This window comes from Cryptomeria japonica, chromosome 7, assembly GCF_030272615.1.
Source record: "Cryptomeria japonica chromosome 7, Sugi_1.0, whole genome shotgun sequence".
In the NCBI taxonomy this organism is placed as follows: Eukaryota; Viridiplantae; Streptophyta; class Pinopsida; order Cupressales; family Cupressaceae; genus Cryptomeria; species Cryptomeria japonica.
Genome location: NC_081411.1, coordinates 343,085,005 through 343,111,658, shown reverse-complemented (window position 1 = coordinate 343,111,658; position 26,654 = coordinate 343,085,005). Strand labels below are relative to the sequence as shown.

Sequence of the window (26,654 nt, the reverse complement as noted above, 5' to 3'; positions counted from 1 at the left end):
ATTGTGATGCTAGTGGAAGTGCCATAAGAGTTGTTTTGAGTCGGGAAGGTGAGCCTATTTCCTATTTTAATGAGAAAATTAATGATGCTAATAAAAATTATTCTATCTATGATTAGAAGTTTTACGCTATAGTTTAAGCTTTGAAGAAATGGAGACACAATTTGTTTCCAAAAGAGTTTGTTTTATATATTGATCATCAAGATTTGCATTATCTTAATGGTCAAGAAAAGTTAAATCGAAGGCACTTTAAGTGGGTTAAGTTTTTGTAGAGTTATACTTTTGTTTTGAAGCATATGAGTGGAATGTCAAACTTCGTTGTACATTGTAAGTTAAAGGAAAAAATATTGATAGCGATGAAGGTAGAAGAGTTTGGGTGGAGAAAATCAAAATTTTGTATCCTAAAGATCCCAACTTTGTATAGGCTTGGAAAGATTGCTTGGAATTGATCGCATTAAATATAATGAGATGGTTGGTTTTCATGATCCAATATGGTATGGTGTATAGAGGAATTCATTATCTATTCCAAGGAGTTCTATGAAGGGAACCTAATTAAGGAAAAGAATAGTGAAGTATTGGTTGGACACTTATTCGTGAGAATTATTACTAGCTCCAATTATAGTAAGATGTGAATAAGTTTCTACAAAGTTGTAGAGCATTCCAAATAGCCAAAGGAGTAAGTCAAAACATTGGGTTATATTAGCCATTACCTGTATCAAAGAGACCATGAGAGGAGATTAGTATGGGTTTTATTCTTGGTTTACCAAGGATGCATAAAAGACATGACTCAATATTTGTGGTGTTTGATATATATTTAAAGATGGCACATTTCATTTGTGTCAGAAGAGTAATGATGTTGTTCACATTGCACAAAATTGTTTTTCAAAGAGGTGGTAATACTACAAAGTTTATCGAAGAGTATATTTTTAGACTAAAATACCAAATTTGTTGGGTATTTCTCTAAGACCTTATGGAAGAAATTGAAGGCTAATTTGATTTTTAGTTGTGCACACAATTTTTAAACTAATGGACAAACAAAGATGGCGAATAGAAGTTTGGGAAACCTGTCGAGATGCTCAGTAGGAGGTAAGCATAAGGGATGAGATTTATTTTTATCGAAAGAAAAGTTTTTTTACAACAATTCTATCAATAGTGTTGGTGTAAATAAATATTCATTTTGGATATTATTACACTTACTTAAGTTAACTTAGGATAATGCATCTCTTCATAGTTTGGATTTGAGACACTTAGGGAAGTGTGCACTTAGGGATAGAGCTTGTAGGAGAAATTCCACCTTTTGTGGTCTTATTTTGCTGTTACACTCCACATTCGATGGGTCATCCACCTCTTGTGGAATATTATATTATTTCTCCTACCTACCCTTAGTATTTCTTACCTACCCTTGTTTCTCATTGAGCCACATGTCATATTTGTGTGCTCATACATCCATATGGCCTTGCCTATATAAGCAGGCCTCTATTCATTGTATTGGTTAATCCAGTTGATCATTTGTGTATATTGATGATAATACAGTTTGTTCTTGTCATTCTATTGTCTCTTTTATGCTTTTCATTGTGCCCTTGATCTTGGCAAAATCCTACATGGTATCAGAGCTATTGGGGCTTCATTGATCGGTTTTTGGAGACATCGTGGAAGGCTTCTATTTTCGGATTTGGGGATCTTCATTTTTTGGGGGCATCATACAGCAATTTGGACATCACCGTTGAATCTGGGAGGCCGTTTCCATAAATCTCGACTATAAAGTCGACCTATTTTGGTGAGAAAATTTTTTTTCCCCATTTTGGCTAATGTCGTACGGATTTCAAAATTTTTTTTTCAAAAAAATTTCGAAAAAAAAAATTTCAAAATCAAAAAAAAAAAAACTTTTTGTTTGGGGGTCCGCAGACCCCCCTGTACACTGTACTTGCGTGTCGCAGGTTTTGCAGTGCTGGTACTCGCCGCCACCGATCTCCATCGGGACCTGCGCCGCGTACAAGTTTTGCAGTGCAGGTCCTCCCGCCGTCGGCCGCGCCGAGACCCGTCGCCACCCGTGCCGAGATCTGCCACCGCCGAGCTCCCTCACGTCGATCTCTGCACGCCACTGGCTCCAGCAGCTCCCGTCCTCCCTGCTCCCAGCCGCCGCTGGTTCCTCAGCTCTGGCCACCTCCTCCATCGGCGACCACCTAATCTAGGTGGCAACCGCGCCCGCCACGTGGCATGCGGCCACTAGCCTGCGGGAAAGCAGTCATCTGCACCGCCACGTCAGATCCGTACAGTGCCACATCATCTGTACGATCTGCACAGTTAGCAGTCCGTACAGTACGGACGCCCAGTCAACAGGGAGGCGAAGTTTTTGCGACGGTCATACGGCCATCAAATTTAACACAGTGACTTGCTGATGTCAGCACCACATCAGCACTTTTTGAAAAAAATTTGACCCCTCTCCATTGGGCTTTTCAGTTTTGCAGTCCAACTTTGGAAGGCCATATCTTGCTCATTTTTGCTCCTTTTTTGGTGCAATTTTTTTTGAAATGGGCTAAAATTTTGTGATCTTCGCAGTGGTGTGGTTATTTTCTAATTTTGGTGCACATGTTTTTCGGAATTTTTGGATTCTCTCAGTTGTACCTGTCCAATCCTCAATTCTGCAACTTCAAAGGCCTCGTTTGAGCTCATACGACCTCCTTTTCAGGTACCGTTTTTTTTAAAGTGCTTATTTTTTTGTCTACTTTCAGAATCTATGATCAGATTTCAGAGATTTTGAGTGAAAATTGTACTTTCAGATATTGGTCTTCTTTGGCCTATTAGGTACTTGTAAATTGCTTGGATCTTAGTTAGATCTCTTGCATTATTAGTTTGAGACTCTTTTGGCCTTATTGAGGCAGTTGTAAAATTGTAAATCAGAAGTCCACTTCGCCATTTTTTGCAAGTGGCCCATTGTATACGCACTACTTATAAAGTGCCAAATCATCACATTTGGGGGGGGTTCTTTGATTGAGTGAATTTGGGGGGGTGTCTTGTGTGATTGTGCCTCTCTTTGTGCTCTTTCCATTCTTGTTGCAATGAGTCCTAATAAGTTTCCACCATTAACTCCACATAAAAATGCATCATGGAAAATTAAAGTATGGAGTAAACTAATGGAAAATGGTCTCACACACTACATAGATGGAACAATAACAGCACTACCTGATCCTAAGGCTGATCCAATTGCTCAATTAGAATGGCTCACAAAGAATTGCATGGCTCTTGGAATCTTACGCAAGTATGTATCAGATGACCTCATTTTTCACATTGAGAAGTGTAAAACAATTAAAGAGGCTTGGGATATGTTTCAGAAATTGTATGGACAAGTTGATGAAATCAGAGGCTATCAGATTGACAATGAGCTCACCAACTTAGATCCCAAGAGTTTTGATACAATCCAAGATTATGTCACCAAAGCAAATGAGCTAAGAGCAAAGCTAAAGGATTGTGGAATTGACAAAAAGGATGCTCAATTGATATTCAACTTGTTGGACAAGCTTGCACCAGAATATGCAGCATTTGTATCTAGCTTCCAAACTCAGCGTTTGACAGTGGGGAGTTCTTATGTTATGCCTTCATTTGATGCTTTCACAGAAATGTTAATATTGGAACAAACTAAGTTGTTGAACATGGGGTTTCTCAAGTCTTCAAAGTCCAAGGCTTTGGTAGCAAATCAAGGAAATCAAGGAAGTCAAGGCAAAGATTCCAATAAGAAGAAGAAGCAATCCAAGTCTAAGCCACACCAGGAAAAAGGACAATCATCCTCTCCATCACAAGGCGATTTTTCATCCTCTTCCAAGAAGGGGACACCACCTAAGAAGGATAAACCAACTTGTGCATATTGCAAAAAGTATGGTCATGATGAGCATCAATGCCACGCAAAGCAAGTTGATGAGTTAACCAATCTTCTCAAGAAAAACAACATCAACTTGCCCTCCACCTACACAAAAAAGGATTCAACTCCTTCCTCTTCCTCACAATCTAAGGGAAAAGGGCAAGCATTTGTGGCTACAACAGGTTCTTCACAGCAATGGATACTTGACTCGGGTGCCTCATATCACATGGGTTCTACAAAGGAGCAGTTTTCTTCATTGGAACCATCTAAGGTACCTCACATTTACATAGGTGATGACACACAAGTAGAGGTTGAAGGGAAAGGTTCAGTTGACATGGATGATGGAACATTTGAGAATGTTCTCTATGTTCCTAACTTGTCTACCAACCTTCTCTCCATCTACCAAATCACTCACTATGGGAATGGGAAAAAGGTTGAGTCTACACCAGATTCAGTTGTGGTAAAGGAACTTGATGATGATGCCTTGGTAGCAGTGGGACAAGTCAATGACAACTCAAGGCTTTATTCATTCTCCCACTTTGTGCCAAGTTCACCTTCTAGGGCCTTGCTTACTCATTCAAATTCAGAAAGTAAGCTATGGCATGAGCGGTTTGGTCACCTCAACTACCGTTATCTTCAGTAGCTAAGCACTAAAGACATGGTCATAGGTCTACCTCAAATCAGTTTTTCAGAGGGTGTCTGTTCCGGTTGTTCCATGGGAAAGCATCCCGAAGAGAAGTTTGATAAAGGGAAAACTTGGAGAGCTTTGGAAGTTCTTCAACTTGTTCACAGCGATGTAGCAGGTCCATTTCCAGCACCTTCATTTAGTAAGGCCCGCTATGTTCTTACCTTCATTGATGACTACTCCCACTTCACTTGGGTCTACTTTCTCATTCATAAGAGTGAAGTATTTGATAGATTTCAGGACTTCAAGACTCGTGTGGAGAAGCAATCAGGGAAAGTGGTCAAGATTCTTCGCACAGATAATGGAAGGGAATATGTGAACAAAAGACTTGAGGATTTTTGTACATTTGAGGGGATTGATCTTCAGCATTCTGTAGCATACACTCCACAGCAGAACGGGGTTGCAGAAAGCAAGAATAGAACTCTCAAAGAAATGGCTAGTTGTATGATACATGCACGTTCTCTTGATCCCGCTTTTTGGGCAGAGGCTATCAGTTGTGCCACACACATCCAGAATCGGGTTCCTCACAAAGCTTTGCAAGGTATTACTCCTTTTGAAGCTTGGGCTGGTAGGAAACCGATTGTGAGACATTTCAGAGTCTTTGGGTGTCCAGCATGGGCTCGCATACCTCCACAGAAACGCAAGGCATTGGAACCTTAGAGTCGACCTTGCATATTTGTTGGATATCCTAAGGGTGTTAAGGCATACAAATTGATGGATCCAGAGACACATGAGGTATTCATTGAGAGGAGTGTTCACTTTGAGGAAAGCTCTCCTAGCTTAGCCTCTCTACCTCCTCCACCTTCCTCCATTGTGGATAGTGATGTTAGTGATTCAGATGATGAGACTCCCTCAACTCTGACTCGCAGGGTTACACCTCCGCAGGGTCCACTTGCAGTTGAGGAGCCTTGTTCTCCACCTCCACCTAGACCTCGTTGGGCTCGATAGACACTTGAGTCCGCGGGTTCTCTTTTTGGGGATCCTTCAGATACACGGAGAACTCGATCACAACATCAGGATCTTCCACATGCATTCATTGCTACCGCTTCCGATCCACAGACATTCAGGGAAGCATCAGGGGTTCCTGAGTGGGACCAAGCTATGGAGGAAGAGTATAGTTCCTTGATGAGGAACAACACATGGGATCTAGTCCATCTCCCTAAGGGGAGAAAGATGGTTCGATGTAAGTGGATCTATCGGACCAAGTTTGCAGCGGATGGTAGTGTGGATAAGTATAAGGCTCGGCTTGTTGTGAAAGGTTTCTCGCAGGTTGCAGGTGTTGACTATACTGAGACCTTTGCACCCGTAGCCAAGATGAACTCCATTCGTTTGACACTTGCTATTGCTGCAGCTCATGGTTGGGTTGTACATCAGATGGATGTGAAGAGTGCTTTTCTTCATGGTGATCTTGATGAAGAGATTTATATGGAGCAGCCATAGGGTTTCATCCAGGATACTTCCTTGGTTTGCAGACTAAGGAAATCTCTCTATGGCCTTAAGAACGCCCCCAGGGCTTGGTATGCCAAGATGGATTCCTTTCTTCTCTCCGCAGGGTTCACCAGGTGTCATTCTGATCCGAATGTCTACATTTTGCTACAGGATGACTCTCACTTGATACTTGTGCTCTATGTTGATGACTTGATCATTATAGGGAGTACTTCATCCATCATTAGTAGGGTCAAATCTGCTTTGTATGACAGATTTGCTATGACTGACTTGGGTCTTTTGCACTACTTTCTCGGGATAGAGATTTCACAGTCACCTTCCGAGATTACACTATCGCAGCCCAAGTATGCTCTTGATCTACTTGCACGCTTTCATATGGCTAATTGTAAGCCTACCCCGACTCCCTTTCTTTCAGGAGTCAAGCTTGAGGCTCATTGTTCTTCTCCACTAGTTGATGCCACATACAGAATGTCTCAATCCCATAGCCTCAATCGCAGCTCGGTCCTCGGCTGTCAACTCAGGTCGCAACCTCTGAGTCGATGGGAATCTCTCCCGTGACTCCAGCATAGGCAAATACTCCTGCAGCCACACAAACCAATCATCTCAGTCCTAGTGACACTCATTGTTCATCACAAAGTGTTGCTTCTATCCTAGTGGTACTCCCTGTTCATCACAAAGTACTATGTGTTTGGCACTCCCTGTTCATCACAAAGTGCTGCTCACATTTGCACTCACTGTTCATCACAAAGTGTTGCTCATATTTTAGTACTCCCTGTTCATCACAAAGTACTATATCTTGGTACTCATTGTTCATCACAAAGTGCCTTGATCTATCCTATCCTAGGGCCTCTGCTTGAGTGAATCCTCTTGAGTAGTTTCCTAATTGGCAACGTATGTTCTATAACAGAATTGTCAATCCTAGCCCTATTTGTTATCCTATTCTTCCCTAGAGGACCTGCTTGAGTGTATCCTCTCATCAGCTTATCCAATCGACAGCGTATGTTCATCACAGAACTGCAGATTTGACCTAGAAGACACAAATTCACATTTTTGGACACAAATGCGCTTTCCTGACATAAACGCGCATTTATTACATTACCTAGTATGCATTAATGACAACAATAAATGCATCAAAGTACAAGGAGGTTTTGTGGTACTTACTGGCTCTCCTACCTCTGCTAGCCTCTGAAATCGGCGAACGCGGTCGAATCTGTGAACCAAAGCCATCACTGCTGACTACAGCTACTTTATCTCACTCTGCACTCTGATCTCTTGGATGTGTGGATGACAATGAGGATGTTTTCCCCTCATGGTCTATCTTATAGACTACCCTAGCCCTAGCCCTCGCCTCCCGAGTCAGTCTTCATTATCCCGTGACTCTGTCACTTTATCCAATCAGTCCATTCTAAGGGGGGGTGTTGGTGTAAATAAATATTCATTTTGGATATTATTACACTTACTCAAGTTAACTTAGGATAATGCATCTCTTCGTAGTTTGGATTTGAGACACTTAGGGAAGTGTGCACTTAGGGATAGAGCTTGTAGGAGAAATTCCACCTTTTGTGGTCTTATTTTGCTGTTACACTCCACATTCGGTGGGTCATCCACCTCTTGTGGAATATTATATTATTTCTCCTACCTACCCTTAGTATTTCTTACCTACCCTTGTTTCTCATTGAGCCACATGTCATATTTGTGTGCTCATACATCCATATGGCCTTGCCTATATAAGCAGGCCTCTATTCATTGTATTGGTTAATCCAATTGATCATTTGTGTATATTGATGAGAATACAGTTTGTTCTTGTCATTCTATTGTCTCTTTTATGCTTTTCATTGTGCCCTTGATCTTGGCAAAATCCTACAAATAGGTGTATTCATAAATACCCATTTTGGATTGTAAATGGGAGTAGTCCAAGGAATGCTTCTAAGTTGAGAGAGATAGACAAGGGAGAAAAGAGTAGTGTTGATGCTGAGGATTTGTAGAGTACTTGAAGAACTTGCACAAAGAGGTGAGGAAGGATATTGAAGATGGATACTCAGTAGAAGATAAAGACAAACTAAAAGTGGAGGTTTAAAGGATTCATGGTTGGAATGAAGTTATGGTTCACGTAAGAAAACTAAATTTTCCTAGTGGAATATATAAAAAGTTGAAAATGAATAAGTTTGGACCATGCAAGATTATAAAGAGACATGATTCAAGAAACACATATGATGTATTGCCAAATGGAGTTAAAATTTCACCTATTTTAAAAATTGTTTATTTGACAAAACATCATGAAGGAGATAATGAGGTTGGACTAACAAAAGAATTATGGAATATATCGACAACTACTATAGGGAAGGAATATATAGAAGAAATCTTGGATAACCATGTGGGAAGATATTAAAGAGTTAGTGCAAATAACTATGGAGGAAGATGTGGTAATTGCATATTGGTATGCAGATGTTGCAGAAAGTAGTAGAGAGGAACTTTAGTGGAGGTGGATGGATATGGTGGGTTGGATCCCACAAGGTTAGAGAAGAGTGAGGGATACATGTGGTGGATGAGGTTAGGTTATGGTGGAACTAATGCCACATTGAGAAAGAGGAATGTAGAGAAAATTTGTTGGAGAAGAAGGATATTTGTTCTGCCTAAGCATTGAAAAAGAAGGATGAAAAACTAATTTGAGGTACCTGTTATAGTGATGGGGTTCACTAAAGATTATTTGCAATCTAAAAGGATGGTTCAACGATTCAACTCCACTTTGTGATCTATGCTCACAAACTTCTTACCCAATGTGTCTAATGCAGGTACATCCAAGATCACTAGCAATCCTACATCATCGAAAAAATACTTAGTTTTATTGTTTATTTTTTGCATTTATAGTGTAGGTTGGAGCTTCAAGAAAAAATTGTAGAGTGTTGTAAGGATAAAATCTTCATCTAACAATAGTTGAATTTCATTTAAAAAAAATTAGAGGCAAACATGGTATTTAATTTGGTTTCAAGGTTTGAAGGGGTCAATAGCTTGATAAAGGGAACTTGTAAAGAGGAATTAATATTTGTTTCAATTTTGATGCCTAGATAAGTGTTCATAAGACAAGTGACTTTTGGCATTCCATTCTTGTCTTACTCTTTGAATCTGGGTGTTTAAAATGGAGGTAAAAGCTAGTGAATTTTGGAAAAGTAATTAGTGACTTCAAATTCCAAAGGAGCATAACTTGGTTCCCATTTTTATTCTTTTTTCAAAGTAATCTTCCACAAAAATGTTGGAAAAAACTTTTGGAAGCATTTAATGAGGAATTTAGAGCAAATACTAAGGAATTTCAAAAGACAATTGGAGGGAAATGAAAGAGAAGATTTTGGTGCATGTTTTTGATGCCTCACAAGGATTCTAATCTCTATAAAATGTATCCTTAAATGGTGTTAAGAGGTAGCAATCAATAGTAGCAAGGTTGGAGAAAAATAATTGGTAGGTTGCTATAGAGGATTGCATAAGGAAGAGTGCAATAAATCAGTTTGTGAAGAGGAGAGGGATAAAAGAAGAGAAAAATATTTTTGCAAATGTGTTGGTTCTAATCATGGCAGTCATAAGCATGTGAAGGCATGAAGGTTTGAAGATTTGAAGGCATGAAGTGCCTAGAAATATTATAATTTTTTTGTAATTTTCTCTCTTATTGAAATCCTCCATATATGTAATTATTCTTGAGAAATTTTGAAATAAATATATGCTTCAAATTTTGTTCCGGCATAGTGGATTGGTTAGCATGTTAAGGCTGCAAGATTGGGCAATTTAATAAGACCCCTTGATCTTGACTACATCACATTCGGTGTTTCCATATCTCCGATTTTGTAAGGAGGCAAGATACAATGTAACTCATAGGAAGGTGATGTGTTAGACATAATGCATGTAATTTTACGTCTCCATGGAAGTCTATAATGATTTAGGGAATGCTCAGATCTAATTATGGATCCTCTCTTGCCACATTTTCCAATATGAATGTAACAAGGGTTAGATTAATGTCATAGGCTTATAATTCATTGCAAAATATTTTATAATGGTCTTATTGTGTCTCATGTAGGTAATTGCAACATTAAGATTGAATTATTAAGTATATCCATTTGAATGAAGTGCTATATTTGGTTTGTATGCACATGCATATTTGCTCCCATTTTACAAGATACAAGTGTATCCTCTTCTTCCTTGCATTATTATGACTTTATTGCCCACTGGAATATATACTACTGTGATTTATGATGGTTCAAACATCATTAAAGTTAATCCTTTATATTTTTGTGTTAGATTAGAAGTAGATTACATCAATATATTAAGCTTATTTAGGTAGTTTGTTTACTTGGGTTAGGTTTTTCCTTTTTGGAGTGCGGGGTGTAACTTTCTTCTATATCTTGGTTTGTGAAGTGTTATCTCATTACATTGCAAAGTCTCTTCTTATATGGTGACTTGTCATCGTTTTCTTGTATTATCTATTTATATAAATTCAAAACATTTATTCTCTACACCCTTCTACAAATAGAAAGTTTGAATTTCATTCATTGCTTCTTGTACTAATTTCCCTTGCATCATCAATTTCATTTCTTGAGCAAAGGGGTTTTCCTAAATGCATTCAAGGCATTTAATTTTGGGCAAAGATTTCATGTTATAAACCACACAATTACCAAACTACTAATATCATGGTGTATAGTTTGCACCGTCACTCATAAAGATGTTAGCCCATCTTCCCCATATTCTTCACTTATTCTTGTTTCACCTTCTACTACCACTATGATTTCCTTGACAATCAATATTTTTTTAATCCATATCTTCTTCAGAGGTGAATGCCTCTTGAACTTGTGTGAGCTATGATCCTACTTTTTCTCAAAAAGAATGGCTTTTGAAATATTCTTTCATTTTGTGTTTTTGTGAAAGACTTATTTTAATATAATATCTTAAAATATTGGCATACTGTCATTTTAGTTGCATATCAACTCGTGAAATCAGCCTTAGTTAAGCACAACACATATAAAAGAGAACATTAAGATTAGTTCTTAACTACTTAACCACATTAATTAGTAAATTTTGGAAGTTGGTCTATGATTCTATATATTATTAACACATGTACATTAGAACACAATGCATTTTGTCATTCCAATCTCTTACTCTCAAGGTGTGAGCGTTTCCAAGCATACAAATTGGTTAAGTAGAGAGTGGTTTTGGGGACCCTAGATTTAGAATCACAAGCTTAAAATGACATTGTAGAAGTGTCATTAAACTCTACAATGTTCTAAGAGGTCTCAAGAAGTCAAATTAGCTTGTAAACCTATTGATGTGTATTTTGTACACGACCAAACACAGAATAAAATACCCAGAGGTATCTTATCCTCTCTTGAATAAAGTCTCTGAATGCTGAAGATGTCGCAAAAGGATCAATCTGGATGACTTCAAGGTTCTACTTTGTAGGATCTCTACTTGTGGATAAGCACCAGTGGTCGTTGTGTTTGTTGTTTCTTCAAGGGGCCTTATGTACTTTCAGAGAAAGCTTGTCTGTGCTACTTCCTTTCAAATGAGGGAACAGGATTTTCCTAATGCTGACAGATTTTCAAAAATATCAAAAGATAAGGGTTTCAAGGAAGAGATACTTAAACTAATCCTAAGAATGACTCAATGAAGGCTAGACTTGATAAGATTCTACCAATTTCAGTATCGCCAAGAGATTACAACTCTACTGGAATTGATGCGATCTTCTAAGGGGATTCAATAACTTTCAAATCATCAAGGATATAGATACTATCAAGGAGATACATATCAATACTTCTAGTGATGATTGAATTCTTAATCAATCTCAGTGTTTCCAGTTGACCACACAAGGCGTTCCTACAATCAGTAAGAAGCTAGTGGTTTGGAATGTGAATCTTATCAAAGATCAAGCACAACACTTCGTCCTTCAAACTTAAAATTTAAATTCTATTTCAAGTGAGAGTGATTCAAGAAGATAAACAATCATGAAGATAGCCACAAGTATTGCAATAAAACACCATAACTTCAATATTTTATTGATCTCATAGCCAAATGGACAACAATTGTTCAAAATTCTTTCTTCACTACTCAAATTTGCTACTAACAAAATTAAACTTATTTCTCTTCAACTTTCTAACTTTTCTCTCTCTCTCTCTCTCTCTCTCTCTCTCTCTCTCTCTCTCTCTCTCTCTCTCTCTCTCTCTCTAACCCTCTAAAATGAAATGAGTGAGGACTAATATAGCATCCTCAAATACAATGAACGGCCTGGATCAATTTGAGATCAATGGCCAAGATTTTACAATGAAACCCTAATTAGGGTTTGTTACAACAAACTTAATTCTGACCAATGAAATAATTGCATTATTTGGACACATGTCTTCTCTGAAATATTCGACCAATGGATAGCCGGGATAGGTACATCGAAGTTTGTGCCATCTTTTAATGAGTCAAGTACATTGAATCTGAACATGCTGAGGTGGACCAACCCGACTGGAGGAGTGATGACTGGGATGCCACCTTGTCTAACACTTGGTTGATGCTTTCCTTCAAATGCTAGACTTGAAGATAGATGGAGAAGGTCGTCCTTGTCCTGGCTTGATCTTCTTTGATGAGAGTCTGCCAAGTAGTTGATCCTCCGGCTTTGGGGGTCGTCATTTGATGCCTACACAAAAGATTAAAGTTAGTCTTTGAGTATAATATCTTAAAGCATAGGATCTAAGACCTTTCAAGGGAATAATTTAGACATTAATTTGAAAATGACATGATAAATCCAAGAATTATAAACTTTCAAATTAATTATGAATGAAATCAGATTTTACAAGACTTGAATTTTAAAAGATTGCTATGAAATCAAAATAAGTCTTGAATAAGAACTTCAAAAAATTGATTCTTCATACCTCCTCTTTGAATGCTTAACTATCAACTTTGGAAAATGAAGAAAAGGAGATCAAAATTCGTTGGATAAGGACTGAATTTCTTTTCTTCCTTTGGATAAATTATGCCTCAATTAACTTTCAAAAGAACTTTGCCTTCCACTAGCCTCCAAGCACTTAGCAAATTCTGGAAATTAGACTCCAATTTAGCAAGAAATTCGCCTCCAATCTCGTATAATTCGCTCCTCCATCTGCTCTTGAAATTCGCATGAGAAGAATAATGAATGAATGATTTGAAAATGCTACAACACTCCTCTCTTATATAGGGCGCTCACCCTAATTAACCATGAGGCCGACCTAACAAATTAGCAATAAAACAAGATAAAATCCCTTTTAAAAGGGGGCCGACTTGCTTGTAAAAGCAAATAAATGAATTTGAGCGCTCACCTTTATTTTTTAAAATTTTAAAATTAATTTTAAGGCTTGAAAGGTGTTCTTTTTCACTTGTTTTAAGGCTTAAAATTAATTGATTAAATGGTAAAGGCCTTAATTTATGCGAATTTGATCTAGCTTCCCCAAATGTCTTAATTTTGGCAAATTTAGTGAAAATTGAGGAATGTTGAGGTTTGATCAAGGCTCAATGAAGCTTCTTTCCTCCTTAGGCATTGAAATATCCAAGATGATGAAGGTCTAAACCACTTCAAGGCTTGTTTGAACTTTACATCCAGGCTTGTTCACTTCAGGAATTGAATTTTTCACAACCAATATTTGCAAATTTAATGTCCTTGTCTTCACAATCCTGCAATTTGTCCTTGACTCAATCTAACAAGGTTGAATGGTAGGCTTTTTGATGATTTTGCCCTGAACCCTTTGGAAGGGTCAGGAGCGATTTTTCCAATTAGGTCTTGAATACCTTATTCCCTTTCCTCCGAAATCTCCCGGAAGGCGAGCTTATGTTTGTTTTGACCTGACAAAGTCTTGCATTCCAAATTTTAGCATTTCTCATGAGCGAATTAGATGAAAATGTGATTTTCGCCCTGGACCCTTTGGAAGGGTCAGGAGCGATTTTTACTTTTTAGCTCAAAATTCACCTTAGTTTGATCATTAACCTCCTCCAAGGCAATCTCCAGGGTCTATTCATCTCAATCACTGGGTTGGCTTATCAATTTTTGAAGGAAATATTGTACTTTTGGGAATTTCGCTTTGGACCCTTTGGAAGGGTCAGGAGCGAAATTCTCTCTTGAGCTCAAAATTCTCATTTTTTGAAGGTCTAAATTTCTTCAAGGCATTCCAAATGACATCTTTTACTGTAGTTCAGGCCTAGTTTCACTTGAATTTTGAAGGAAAAGGTGTCTTTGATGTTTTTCGCCCTGGACCCTTTGGAAGGGTCAGGAGCGATTTTCCTTGCTTAGGCTTACTCCTCCATCATTCTGACTTCAATCCACCCCTCAAGGCTAGGCAATGGTCTTCTTCATTCACTCTACCCAAGCTTGGTTTATTCTTGTAAGGCAAAATAGGGGATTTTGAGATTTTCGCCCTGGACCCTTTGGAAGAGCACAAACTTGAAAGGAACATGTTGGTTTTAGGATTTTCACCCTGGACCCTTTGGAAGGGTCAGGAGCGAAAATTAGATTTTAGGGCAATTTTCCAATCCTTTCATCTTCAAATCACTTCCAAGGCATAAAACGTCTTGCCTCACTTCTCTCCAAGTCATAAAAAGAAAAATCTTGTCTTAAATTTGCAAAGAAAAAGGAGAATTTGGAAATTTCGCTCTGGACCCTTTGGAAGGGTCAAGAGCGAATTTCTCTCTTGGCTTCAAAACTGGCATTTTAGCAACCCAATTCCACTCTAAGGCAATCCAGATTCTCTTCTCACACCCTTGTCCAAGCTTAGTTTTGTCCAAAATTTGGAATAAATGATATTTTTTAGGATTTTCGCTCTGGACCCTTTGGAAGGGTCAGGAGCGAAAATCTCTCTTAGGCTCAATTCCTTCACTCTTTAATGATTTCTTAGCACTTCAAGTCATTCCCAGGGGCAATTCCTTCTATATTTCACCTTATCCCATACTTGTCTTAGCAAAACTTGATAGCAAAGAGTGATTTTGAAAAAATTCGCTCTAGACCCTTTGGAAGGGTCAGGAGCGAAATTCTCAATCTTGACCAAAAATCTTCATTTTTTCACCTTGAAACTTCTTTGCTAAGTGGGATTTCATCTTTCATCGTGCTAGGAATAAAGTTTCATGTCCAAGAAAGGCTAAAAAATAGGTTTATAATGAATTTCGCTCTGGACCCTTTGGAAGGGTCAGGAGTGAAATTTCCTTTCCTGGCCAGAATCCTTCATTTTCATGACTTCTAAACATGCCCAAGGGTTTCAACATGCCCATTCTTCCTTTTGTCATGCCTTTGTCACCTCAATTTGTCCAAACAAGACAAGAAAATACTCCTATAGAAATTTTTGCTCTGGACCCTTTGGAAGGGTCAGGAGCGAATTTCTCATTTTAGGCCTATTCCATCATCATTTCAAGTTGAATTCATTTCTCAAAGGAAGAAAACACTACTCCTCTCTCATCCAAGCCATAAAAACCAAAACTTGACTTGATTTTGCAAGAAAAATAGGTGATTGAGGAATTTTCGCCCTGGACCCTTTGGAAGGGTCAGGAGCGAAATTCTCCTTTTGGGCAAAATCCTTCATTTTTCCAAGTTAAAACATCTTCAAGAGGCAAAAGCAAGTTGTTCTTGTTTCATTCATGCCAAAAACTTGACCTTCTTCACTGCACAATAAGAGCTTTTGGGAATTTCGCTCTGGACCCGTTGGAAGGGTCAGGAGCGAAATTCACTATTTTGTCCAAAGTTCTTCATTTTTACATGCTTCCAAATCTTCAAAGGTAACAATAATGTCCAATCCTCCCTTCCAAGAGACCCTGCACATGAAAACTTAGTCAAAGTTAGGAAGAAATAAGCTCTAAGGTGATTTTCTCTCTAGACCCTCTAGAAGGGTCAAGAGCGAAATCTCCATTCCAAGCCAAATTGCTCAGTTTTCAAGTTTCAAACCACTTCACAAGGCAAAGTTAGATCATTTTCCAAGCTGGGAACATGGTTGCAAGTCTATCCAAGGCAAGAAATAGGGTTTAGGATGAAATTCGCTCTTGACCCTTTGGAAGGGTCAGGAGCGAAAATCCTATTTTAGGCTTGATTCTGGACATTTTGAACTCCAAATCCCCTTGAGAGGTAAACAAAGTCCTTCCTTGACGCATCCCCATCAAAATCCTGCTTTTCACTAAGCAAAAATGAGAGCTTTTCAAAATTTCGCTCTAGACCCTTTGGAAGGGTCAGAAGCAAAATTGACATTTTCAGTCTAGATGTTACCTTGATTCGCTTCATCCTCCATCAAACTTGATCAAACCAACTCCCTTGCTTCACCGGCTCTGCTCAACTGACTTAGACAAGGAAACAAACATGACTCCGACAAGAAACCTTCTTTCAATCTAGACCTAACCTGAGACCTATTCACCTCGTTCCTTGATCTAACCCACTTGACTCTCCTAAAAGGCATGCTTCACTATGGCAAACTTGAGGTTCCAGGCAGAGGACTAACAACCTCCCAAAACAAGACTAGACTTAGCTTGAAAGAAACCCTAAAACGAGCTTCCAAGGATTAGCCCTAATCTAGCCAGTCCAGGCAAATCACTCACTCACTCAAAAAACCTAGAAAGCAGAGAGAAAAACAAACAAAAGGAAAGCAAAACCTAAAGCAAAAAGAGGGGGTCCCCATTCTAATGGGGCGATGTGTGAAATGGTCACAACAAAACCCTACAAAGATATGGTGGCATAAGAAAGAATATATTGTTCTTCTAGTTTCTTCAAACAATGGGTGGCTTTGGGTAATTTTCAATGTCAAACTTATTCTACTAGTTACGTTAGACATCGATTGCTTAGGGTAATCTTTAATGTTAAATTTAGTTTTCTTGTATGTTCCAATTTTTATTTGTTTTTAGTTCATTTATAAAATTATCTACAGCAATTTCAACACTTAAGCATCACAATACTAACGTAAATCATAATTTTTTCTAAGTAAATTACTTACAAGACACGTAATTCATTGAAACAATTACTAATTAAAGATCATGTGGACAAATTAGTTATGGAACATCTATGCTAATTATCGATCAAGGTGTCAAATTTGACTCCAACTCCAACCCTTAAGATGCCTAAAATCAACATATTTTATAACCTTACAAAGAAAACAAACACAGCATTTATTAGTTAATTTTTTTTTTTGAATGGAATATATAAATTCATTGTTTACTATTGCATGTGCATGATCAAGAATACATAAATTATGGTAAGGAAAAAAATAAAATAAAAAAGGTCCCAAAAATTGTTAATTGAGAAACAATTAAAAAAAACAGAATGCACTAAATAATTATTGAGCAACTGATAAATTTTTAAATGAAAAACTGCTGCATGTATGTCTATAATGTCTATTGTCAGTTGCACAATACTAGTGGAATAACCATAAAAAAATTATGTTACCCAATAAAATGTCCTTGGTCATCTACAGTCAACTGGTGTTATCACCTCCTATAGACACAACCTCCTATTAACTACTTCAATTTGTATCTCTAATCTTTTCTATTATTTTATATATTTTGTTAACGGGTGATCTTTTATGTTCCTTAGTATAGCCACCCACTATACATGTACAAATCAAACCTTCCTTCACATTTTGGCTGGTTGGATCTTTTTGTTGGCTAGTAGCCATGTTCGAGATTTAGATAAAATGAAATTTTTGAATTTCAGTGAATTTTCTTGAACTTTAATTTATGGTCGGATATTTTATCCTTTCCCATGGAAAAATAAAACAACAAAATCAAAAACTGGTTACAAATTAAGAAAATAGTTATATTGGACTTTAAAATAGAAAAGTTTGAACAATTTCAAAAAGGACAACAATACAGCATCAAAATGTTAGATCCTAGCCCAGTTGAAAATATGCATATGACCTTCCCTATCAAAAACCAGAAGAAACATAAGTAACTACAGAGCTAATGGCAAACACTATCTGCTCCCAGAGATCAATTCTTGAACAACTCCAGAAAGATTGCCTTCCCAATGACCAAAAATTGGAGCGTACCATCTTCATTAGTAATGGATATCACCCAAGTGGAGCATCCTCCTAGGAGTGTGTTTCTAAACATAACGTAAGGAGAGATGATGCAAGCTCCGAGTCAGGTCGGACACCTGCCAGTAAATTTGCTGAAAGGGAGGCATTTCCTCTTTTATAAGACTTGGATATTGCTTCCTCCTCACTGCCACCACCTCATTACTCTTGGATGACAAGCCACCTTGCCTCAAACTGCAATTGTCAACCAACACTTTGCGTCTTCTCCCTTGAATTTCCTCAAGCAATAGGGATCCATCCTCCATCCCAATAGGCACATGTACCATCCCTTCTAATCACAATGTTCATAGCCAAACTAGATCTCCAAAGACCAAAGTTCTTCTAAGCCTTGTCAATTTGCTCAAACCCAAGCTTGTGACTAGCTACAACAAGATTTAGGAAGCCCCTGCAAAAGCCAAGCAATCCACCAGTTATTGACTACATGATAGCAGTGTTAAAAAAAAAACTGAGAAAGGTTTACGACTTGAACAAGCATACTTTTTTAACTTCCAACCATGCATAAAGCACTTTGACATTATATTGACAGCTAAAAGTGAATCACCTAAAATGATCAAATTTCAATTCATCTGCTCACTGCAATACCAGCTTACCGATTCACCTTCATTGTTGATCCCAAGAGTAAGATGAACTAAAAAAGACTTAAGTACCGGTTATTTGGGATTTGCCTTAGAAACATTGTCAAATTCAGTTTCTAAACAGCTCTAGTGGGAGGTACCCACTTAAGATCAACCAAAACCCAACTTGGCTAACCCCAGCCGCAAGGGGGCTCGGCTAGTTGAAATTCAAAAAATAAAATTACAGGGGGGCCTTTGAACATACAAGAAAACCAAATTTAACATTAAAGCTTACCCTAAGCAATGTAGCTAATAAAGGCTTACAGCTCTTTTCTTTTAAAGACAAAAAGAAATTTTTTATACGGATATGGACTAGAAATAAAAACTATAAACAAATTCTATTGAAAACCAACTCTAAAAAATTCCAATGCTTATAAAAACCAGGCCACAGGCCTATATACATAAAACAGAAAAAAATGAAAATTCTCTTCCACAATCCACCAATTGTTTCCATTTCTTCATAGCAATTCAAATTGCTCTGCAAGTCCCTGCATATGGATGCACAAAGGCATGAAATTTGCCCGTGCATATCCATAAGCAAGAAGACAGTTTTTGAATAAGAAAGCATTACTTGAACTTAAATAAATGTAGAATCTACTTTTTTCCACCTCATAAACGTCTGCTCTCTTCATACTATACAACTAAACTGTGAATATGAACAATAAAACAAAACCTCAAAACTTATTTACAACATTCTGTGATATAGCAACCACCAGCGTAAAACATGATGAATTAAGGAAAGATGTCACACTCTGCAAGTTCATTCAAGTTAGAACGAAACTCTCAAAAAGGTGGTGAAAGTCCAATTCAAATATTTCCCACATCCATTGCAACAGCAATTTCAACAATTGAAAGTATTTGTATTCATGAGATAAAGATTTCTTTACAAACTGAGAGGGTTTCTTGATCAAAATCACTATATGAAAATTATATTTAATCGCCTACCAACTCAATTTGACATAGATACATGGTATTGCTCATGTTGCAGATCAAAAGAGTTCTCCCACTACTTCCTCAGATGATGATCTGAAGCTAGTTTTACAATATTAGCCGCAAACCAGCATCTAAAAACAATGTGCAAGTCCACAACTGCAATATGAAGCATTGATTCTGCATTGCTGGATCCCAGAAATGTATGAAACATTGAAATCCCAATTAAGTGGATTGCTTGGCTAGTTATCATAGTCATGTTCAACCTAAGATATGTAGAAGAATTTGTCTTAAAGTATCAATATGTCTTTGCAATGAGTAGTACCCAAATCTATGAGACTATGACTATAGTAAATTGTTTAGAATAGTCACCTCTCTATCAACTATCAAGCCAAAGGTCTCAATCAAATGTATGATTGCAGGTTGGATTTGAAACCAATAATTGGCAGTTTGTTGCACCACAATCTGAGAAGCAGCATGCATAAGCCAAGTTGAGTATTTCCTGCATTTTGAATTGCAAATAAGTCTTTGATCACACACAACAATGATTTGAGACCTAATTTCATGGTAACTCAACAATTTAGCATGGCTGGTTTGGGCTAGAGGGTTACCTAGAAAGAACAAAGCATCATAGTCCTGAACATTATCCCTGCTATTCCTTGAGGGAACTCCACGTCTGCAGTTCATGAATCTCAATAGCACAATTATGATAACCCTTTATTTTAGAGGCCTCTGCCAAAAGATCACTGATGTAAATACAAAATTTCTCTTATACATAAAACTTAAAAGACTTTCAATAACCAAATATATTAATAAAAAATTAACAGTTTATACATAAGATCAACATGACTAACAATATATTTGATATACAGAGATTTAGATTGCGAAAGAGAGATGTTGATGCTGGTGTGCAAATGGGCAAGTTAAAAATACCACAGCAACAGAATGCTGACAACTGTCATCAACAGTGGAGGCAATTATGCATAGCTAGATGATGTTTGATCAATAACCCAAAGTTCCATAGTTCAAAAAATCAGACTCACCAAACCCAAGTTTGACTCAGACAACTTATAAAAAATACTTAAATTCCTAAAAAAAAAAATATCATGCAAAATCTAATTGTAATATGTATCAAATGAGTGTCAAATGTTGTGGGAGTTACAATATCACATCATCATGTGAATACATTGGCCAGCCAATAACTATGATATGTAGTATGAATTTATAATGATTGTTGTTGAAAATCATCACCATAAGTTGCATAATCCATGCAAGTTACAATAATTTACAATTTCTCTTCCCTGTTCTAGTTGAAAACTCGGGCAAGGGTCTAATTCTGGCAATCAAGTACGTCTCAACTGTAATACTAGAAGGTTGTGGCTCCACCCTAGCACTACATGGCAATGAATTCTTCTTCACCTCATGTTCAACATCATCTAATCCAATGTCTCCTACTTCTGTTCTAGCTACACCCTCCATAGATTGCCTCTTGAAATCAGCATTCGTATCTTCTATAAACAAGGGGGTGTCTTCATCCTACACAATAGAGTCTCTTTATGGATCAATCTCACCCAAGTCTATAGTTCTTGAGCAACTGTGTCCACCTTTCTTATGCAAAGGCAAAGGTTATGTTGCACAAAAACTAGGTCATTGAGGTGTCTTTGAGTCACCTTATTGTGATTATTTGTGTGAATGGCCTTAGACAAACTTGAGTTAAATTCACATCTAAAAATGCTACATAGTTGAGACAAACTACAAAGAGTTTTTTAAGCATTGGGGTATTTCTACCCCAATCTTCCCACCAAAAACCTACAAATAAGATATTCAAACATTTGTAAGTGAACAACAATTGTCAAATATAAGTAAAGACAACAAGTTTTTGTTACCTAGTGTTTGGGTTAATCTCCCTCAAATAGCTAGTGGCGAAGAAAAGAGCCTCCCCTAGTTTGCTTGTAAGTTTCCAATTCCTAAATAATTAGGTCTCTCACCTCAACCTCAAGCGTCGTCCTCTCAATGCATGTTGAAAGATCCTCTATAACCTCCCAATTAATATCTATAAACTCAACTAAGAAGAAAAATTTGGAGTTGAGGTAATACCCTACTACATTATGGGTTGGTAGAATTGATTGTTCCACCTCCAATCAATAATCTTCCAAATGGAATCAAATTTGTCTGTATCTCCCTTTTAATGGTCTTGCATGACCTCCTTGGCCTCATAAACGTATACCATTAGATTTTGCTTACCATGCACCAAGCACAAAACCCTCACCAAACACTCTTGACACCTACAAACATATTAAAATTACAACTAAAGTAACTGCTTAAAAAAATTGAAATTAAAGGATTTGATTTGAAATTTTAATTTAAGTTTTCAAATTACCTTGATCTTTATAACACTCTTCATAAAAACATCATCAAAAATTGTTTTTGAAACCTTCTCTCTTCTTTAAATATGATGAATCTAACTATGATTGACTCACAAACATCTGTTTCAAAGGTGTCAACAAAATACAAATGGTTTGCAACATGAGTTGGTTGCAAATCTTGTCATACTTGCTCCAACAAAATCTCTCCCCTTGGTATGTGTTGACATTTCATGCCACCTTGTAGAGCTTTTGCAAATTAGGGTTTATTATGTATATTTGATAAGGTCTTTTATTGCCTAGTCTAAAAAACCATAAGTTTTTTGCACTCTAGTTGCTTTATGTTCTAATTTGATGTTGACTTGCTAGTCCCAATCATTGATAACTTATAACTTGAGCCCTTTCTCTCATGTGTCTATCGAACCCTTCGTCCTACTGACCTAATGTTTCCAATCAATGCGCGTACCTTTTAAATTGCCTAAGTTTGTTGAAAAGGAGCATATAATGTGGTCCCCACCCTTTATCTAAGCAAGCACTAAGTGTCATTATCTCATTGCATATTTGAAGCTTTATCTATTGCAAGTTCCTAAGTTTGCAAAGCTCCTATTTGAAATGCTATAAGATTATGCCACGCATTAGTATTTGTCAAAGGAGAAAGGTCTATCCATGGATTAGTTTTGGCAGACTTCATCATAGTTTGTAAAGCTCTTTTGTTTGCCGAAAGCAAGTTCTGTCAACACAGATTTCACCAAATGGTCACATTGCCGAAAGGGATAAGCATATACCAAAAAGTCTTCACCAAAAGTTTTGGTTCGCAAACCTCCAAAATAATTTGAATACACATTTATGAAGAGTATAGCTGAGTCAGATTCTTGTTTGCCAAAATAGAAAGTATGAGACACCAAAAGAAGTCCAAGTGCTAACAGAATAGAACCAATCTGTGGAGACACATAGGGAAAAGTAGACCAGCTTAGTCCGTGACATGTCAATATTGTTGAGTCTATTCGATGCACAAGACCATGAAACCCCACACCACTATTGCAAGTCTTATAGTTGTCAGAGCCCAAACATTTAGTCCAGCAGTGATTTGTATTCAGAATAAAGATTCCTCGAGCTTCTTCAAACATAATGAGGATGCTAGGAAAAAACCATAAAACAGTGATGAAAAGGTACAAAAAAGTGAGTAACAGTGAGATCAAGAAAAGATATAACAAGGATCTCTACCCAACACAAAAGACAAGGTCATAATGCAATGACATGAAAACTTAAGGGTTTTCAAAGGCCACATGCATTAGGACACTCCTTTAGTTATACCATGTAATATACCTGGCATATTTCGAAGTCAGTTTAAGTATTGTTTGCTAATTAAAAAGAATCTTTCAATCGTCAATGCAGCAATCTTAGGGGCATAAAACTATTAATTGTCAAAGACCACCTCTTTAATTCAAACAAACTGTATAAAAACTGGGTTTGATATATTCAATGAATACTTCAAATAATATGCAGATTATAAATACTCAGAGAATAGCACTTGGGAAAAGTAGGACAATCTAAACTAGGCGTACAAATAAGTGCACAAACTAAGCTGCGATATATTGCACACAACATAACATATATCCATTGATATTACAGTGATAATATGGGTGTCACAGTTGTGGATCTGTAGTTAACTTCTATAATCAGTGATGTAGAAATGAGCCTAGCAAAGGTCTGTACATCTGCTACAAGAGAAAATATTTAGTATCCCAGCAGCAGTCCAAGTGTAGCCAACTCTTACTAAATGATGGTGTTTCACAATAAAAACCTGAAACAGATCATACCTCAAGTATGAAATGAAAACTAGTTGCAGCAGTAGGGTGATGACAACTCCCGTACCATGCTCCAAACAAACCCTTAGATCATGCGAGCTAGCCTCCCGACTTCTATGGAGCTTCAACTCAGAAAGCATTGTCATCCAGCTCTTCTAAAATGCTTCTCCTAGCACGTCCCTGAAAACCCACAATCTCCTCATAAGCAGAATCTCAGCTCGAAAATGGCTGAAAATAATATCTAAACTTCACACCTTCCACAAACCTGACACTCTTATTTATACTCGTTCATGGGCGAATGAAAAGATATAGGTTGGCCTAGCAAAAATAGATCAAGTTGGCCCATAGAAACAACTAATATTGCCATTTTCTATTATTATCATTAATAAGAATAATATTAATATTATAATGTCACTTCATGCTTATAAACACTTCTGATTTAATTAAATATAAAAGCTTATACCCCCTGGGTGGAGAGGACATGACATACCATATTGAAGACACAAAGCACGAACAGTCAAGAAGGATAACAATGCACAGGAATTAAAAGGAAAAGAGGTCAGTTCAAGGCATACATAACAGAGGACAGTATCGTGGCAGATTTAAAGAGAAGAGTACAGTCATAACAGTCCATAGATAATTTATAAAAAATGATCAACAAAGGATAGGACCACTTCAGTGGAGAAGGGGAATAGTTGTCCTCGGGAAATAACTGTCCCTACAGGGTAATTTATGCCTTTAACCTGACTATGTTAGCCCGAGTGAAGGAATGGGAAAGTGTGGAATATCTGTTTCTGCTTATGTTTTGGGGTCTTATCTGATATTTAAAGCACCTTGGTACCTCTTTTTAGTTTTGGCTTGGGCATGGACTGGAGTTGCCATGATTTGGTTCTTTGTGATAAGTCATAATTGCGCTCACAAACTTTTTTAAATAACAAACTGCTAGAAGTGGCAAATTGGAGAAAGGACAGTATTGAATAGCATATGCCCGTCATTAAATGGAAACTTTTTAGACACATACACAGTCAAGTCAAATTACATAAGATAGGTGCCAAATGTGGTATTGTGCATGGACAATGAGAGGGAAGATTGTCATGATGCTAAAACCAAGTCACAAGTAGGACATGACAATCTAATAAAGGAAATAAGAATGACAGTTCATGAAGAAACAATACATGGTGAAGAGGAACAATCATCCATAGAAAGATGTCCAATGTATACTGTGCAGAGGCTAGTCAAATGAATATAAAGTCAAACAGGCAAGGGCACAGTGTTCTCAAAGACAAACATAGTGACCATAAGGTCATAAATGAGAAAAAAGGGTAGTATGGCAGTCATAAGCAGAGATAAAAGTCAACCATGTTAAAATGAGAGCTCACTTTTCAAAGGCAAGAATAAGGAATCAAACAGAGGACCGGTATAGTCATAAAGGCAGAATGGTATGACAGTGGCATCAAAAGATCATAGTGCGACAGAATAAGGGTAGTGCTGTTGACTATGGAAGAGGACAGTCAAGGACAATGAGAAAATAAAGATCTTTTGTGAAAAGTTTTCAAAAGAAAAGAAGTATCATGACAGTGCCATCATTCAAATACTATAGACATTGAGTGTAGTTGATAAAAAATTTGTTTGTTTACAGTGCAAGGGAAAAGAAACAAGGTGCAGTCAAGTGAACTCCATCAAAAGTACATGTTGACATCATATGACAAATTCATGACAGTGAGTTGAATGTAAAACCAAAGACAGAGAGCAGAGTTCAAAGGAAATGTATGTATTAGCATCCACTGAAGGGGAACAAATGGCACAGAGTACATGAAAGATGGTCATGGGAGATAAAAAGCCAAAAGAGAGATGACAGTAGAGTCCTAAGTACAAAAAGATCGATAAAGAATGTTCCAAAATAGTGAAAATGACTGTTGGTAAGGGGACACACATGGTGAGGCATGGCAGAACTCGTGGAAAAGGCAATAGCAGTCATCATGACTGTACAGTCAAACTCAAAGGGACAGTAGTAGAGACACCCACCTAGAGGCAGTTTGAAATGAATTCTAATCTCATGAAATGACAGTCTTGTGCATGGATGAAAAGTAGATGATGATACGGCCAGTGTGTAGCTTCTGTATGTTGGAGAGGGCAGTCTTAAACTGTGGTTGCTGCAAATTCTAAAGGGACCATCAAAATTTTGGAGATGTTTTGACTTCTGAAGTGTCAGTTCTAGGCATACTTCAAAGCATGAAAGGGCAGCTTAGTGGCAAGACTAAAAGCAGGGGCAGTGAGGGTGCTTCCATTGCAAATGACAGTGTATAGTGCCATGCAAGTTCCAAAGGATAGCATTGAGTTGAAAAAGACAGTCAGGAAGACATCAACATGAGCATTGTAACTAAGGACAATGTCTTTCAAAAAGAGAGACGGCAAATAAAACACTTGAGCAGTCATAGATAAAGGACAGTTGTGGAAAAAAGGATGAATCACAAGGCAGGAGCAGAGTTCAATGACAAGTAACTTGTGACAGTCATTGAAGGAGATATGGCAGTACTCTTCATCGTGATTGAAGACATCGACTTGAGAAGACTGAGTCAAGGAAAGTCTTAGACGTGAAGTTCTAGTGTAAGAGATGCACGACAGAGTGTTTGGTTAGGACTTAGGAGACATGAAGGAATCTTTAAGATGCATGGAAAACCTATTACGGAAGACCTTATCCTATGCCCTCCAAGGAATCTTGATCATTTCAAACTTTTGAAATCACATGCCCTGTCATCACGCAAGGCAGTAGTGGCCAGTTGGAGTTGAGTAATGGCAACATTATGAGCAGTTTCAACTCCCTGCAAGTTTTTTGATGAGCAGTTTCAGCACCTAAGAGCATATAGAGGGCAGTTTAAACAAAATTAGACAGTTGCAAACATAT

At 37.5% G+C, this 26,654-nt stretch overlaps 1 protein-coding gene across 7 annotated transcripts in view; it reads right to left on the bottom strand.

The window, feature by feature from the left end:
- Positions 1-17,721: 17,721 nt before the first annotated feature.
- Positions 17,722-26,654, bottom strand: part of LOC131045202 (pentatricopeptide repeat-containing protein At4g20090) — a 61,658-nt gene continuing 52,725 nt past the window's right edge. Inside the window, exons 3-6 of one of the 7 annotated variants that reach the window (XM_057978741.2) lie at positions 23,762-23,929; positions 20,190-20,310; positions 19,951-20,080; positions 17,724-18,419 (exon numbers count right to left, since the gene is read on the bottom strand). The gene's annotated coding sequence lies outside the window, so the exon portion shown is untranslated. Of the gene's footprint in view, positions 18,420-18,445; positions 19,845-19,950; positions 20,081-20,189; positions 20,311-23,761; positions 23,930-26,654 lie in introns of those variants that run through there. The other 6 variants (XM_057978745.2, XM_057978744.2, XM_057978740.2 and 3 more) reach the window with 6 other exon arrangements.